The sequence below is a fragment of the Eucalyptus grandis genome, chromosome 7 (assembly GCF_016545825.1).
Source record: "Eucalyptus grandis isolate ANBG69807.140 chromosome 7, ASM1654582v1, whole genome shotgun sequence".
Taxonomy (NCBI): Eukaryota; Viridiplantae; Streptophyta; class Magnoliopsida; order Myrtales; family Myrtaceae; genus Eucalyptus; species Eucalyptus grandis.
Genome location: NC_052618.1, coordinates 19,327,463 through 19,330,622, shown reverse-complemented (window position 1 = coordinate 19,330,622; position 3,160 = coordinate 19,327,463).

The following is a 3,160-nucleotide window of genomic DNA, read 5'->3' as shown; positions in this document are numbered from 1 at the left end:
AAGCATAATATAAAATTCATAAATAGTTAAAAATAAAATAAAAAGCCTTGCCAGGTTGGCTATTATATTGTCATTTAAGATGGATTGCATAGAAGAAAGTTTTAGCCCATAAGTTCTCAATAAGTTTCAGCTCATAAGTTCTCAATCGTTTTTGCTAATTCATGTGAAATCAAAATCCTCACCATTCCTCTTATCTCTTTGTATTTTTGCATTTTAAATGTAGTTAATTTTGAAGGCACTCAACAAAATGTTTATGCCAAAAAAAAAAAAATCATTTGCTTTTTCGAGATACCGGTAAGAAAGATGATCCATACATAAGAAATAGATTATTGCCGAGTCTCATTTTTTACAGTTCGGATGTAAATTGATATATTGAGATGTAGTCATATTTCTAATCTAATTAGGGAGTGATGATAACCGATTATCCATTCAATAGCAAGTCAAGATCAAATTGGAAAAAGAAAAATCGATTTCTGATGAATTAATTTTGCAACTAAGACCCATTTCTGAGGAGAAAAAAAGGAGATGAAATGCACATAAAGACCAGAATAACAAATATTCTACCCTCTTATAGGTGAAAAAAGGCCAGGCATACCCCAAAAAAAAAAAAAAACAAATTGAATGTAAGTGATCGTCCTTAACTCTAGCATGCAAATGGATACATAAAAATTGAAATTGAAAAGTATTGAGTGTGAATGGATATAATAGAGAAAGGGAACGGAAAACTTAAGAGAGGTTAATGAATTTATTAAATGCACTTAATAAATTTTAGACAAGTTTTAGATGAGTATGCATTTCATGTACAATGATCGCTGACAAAACTTAGATTTTTATCCTTAAATTATTGACTTCTTCAACCAAAACTCCGGACTTCGTCCTACTATTGCACATAAGTGAAATCATGAACCATCTCCTTTCGTTTCTTTTTCCCGCGTAGCTGAGAAATCTAGTACAGCTGATAGTTACAGGCTTAGAAAGCCAGAAGTGGCAAGATACCTTTTTGGAGTCTTCTCCATCTTGTTGTTGAACAAAAGAAATGAGATTGGTTTAGAAGTTGAACCAACACTTAGATTATTTTTCCACCAAAACATACTTGTAATCTCCCCAATCCCCACGTCCCTCCTCTTTAAAAACCCTCCATCAAGCCATTGCTCAAACACACCGCTTCTTCACTCAAAGTTTTTCGGTTTGCTAGTCGCTCAATTCCACGATGGCGAACTATTGCAGACTCACTAATCTTTTGTCATTGTTTGTCCTTGCTCTGTCTTTGACAATCGACCAGAACCGCGTTGAGCTCGCCAACTTGGACGCGACGTTGCCTGAAGTGCCTGAACTGCCGAAGCCAGAATTGCCTCCAGCTTCCTGATATCCCAAGCCTGCAAACCAGAACTGCCATCTCTGCCAAAGTCGAATTGCCGCTACTTCCCGAGCTGCCCAAAGCCTGAATTTCCAACAATACCCGACCAGAATTGCCGGAAGTGCCCAAACTTCCAAAGCTTGAATTTCCAACTTTACCAAAGCTTAAGTGCCTGAGATTGCCTCACCTTCCTGATTTCCTAAGCCAACGTTGCCCGCCGTTTGAAGGACACGTCTATCGCTGCTACTAGTCCTTGAACCGATTGTGATGAACTTGTAGTCGGGATTCGATATGATATGAATTAGTATTCTATTACTTCTATTGTAATAGTGGTGTTCACCTCTAGTGTTATATGCCATATATAGTCGTTTGTATGACAGGTTTGTGATATGAATTATGGAACTTATTCGTATGATAGTTTATGATATCTTGTGTAACTCTTCTTTTACACCCCGACGGAGTATGCTATAGTTACTCTTTCTTAAACAACTAGTACACTTTCGATGCTTCATGTGTTTTATATTTCAAAATATATCAAATTTATATTTATTAAAACTCATTATCTACTTTATACACATTTAACTTATCATAAAATTTAAATATTTGAAGGAAAAATAAGCAAAATTACATGTTTGTTATAGGATCGAGTGATATAGGTTCATTTATCTTACATATAAATTATAAATCCACTTATTGAACATCTTATTTACTCCAATTGAATTTAGGAAAAATTTCAAAAAGGACCCAAAGTGTTATTGTTTTCTCAAATGAGGGCCCGGAATGGATTTTTTGTTCAAATAAGAACCTAAAAAGTGGTTTTAGTTGTTTTGAATAAGGGCACAAGTGCTTTAGTTTGTTTCAAATAAAGACTCGATCTCGCCGATTGCCGATGGCTAAATTTTCCAACATTGAGGGTATTTTTGTCATTTTGCATTTCACCTTTTTTTTTCTTTCCTTTTTTTTTTTTTTTTTTTATTCTTCTTCCTTTTTGCAGTGATGCCCACAAAGAGGCCTAAGCAGTGCCCCCACCAACAAGGGCACCACCGCACCCCACAAGTGATTTTGACCTTTGCTTGGGTGTGGTGACCCTCACTCTCTTGCCCAACCCTTTGTGGGCATTGCCAATGGCCGACTGGCCATTGGCGAAGAGGAAGAAGAGCTAGTCAAATGGAAAAAAGAAAAAATGGACAAATGACAAATGACGAAAATACCATTGATCGCTAGAAAGACGGGTTCTTATTTGTGATATAGCCACTTCATGCTCTTATTTGAAATAAACATAATTACATTAGGTCCTCATTTGAAAATATCCACTTTAAACCCTATTTGAGAAAATAAATGCTACCTATTTGAAATAAGATTCACTTTAGGCTCTTATTTGAAAAAAATAGTATTTCGGGTACCTTTTGGAATTTTCATTGAATTTATCATAGAGTATTTTCCCTTTAATTTGACACAACTATTTTTTCATGTTTCAAGCAATCATCATTCTTCAATTAAGTAATATCGACTTCGATGTTTTGACTTTTATTTCATTTGTATTGAATTGAATTGAAGTAATTTTAAGCTCTATGTTATAGTATCGATATATGTTAAATATTATCGATGTTTTCTATAACATGGCATACATTGTATTGTATAGACAACTTTGCCGTTATAGATCATTTTTTTTCTATTCTTGATATATTGTTTCGCTAATGTCAATCTATTTGGCTCCAACTTCTAATTCGAGGAAAAGTTATCTCTCTCTCTCTCTCTCTCTCTCTCAAATATAGATATATTTACATTTTTTTCTTTTTTTAT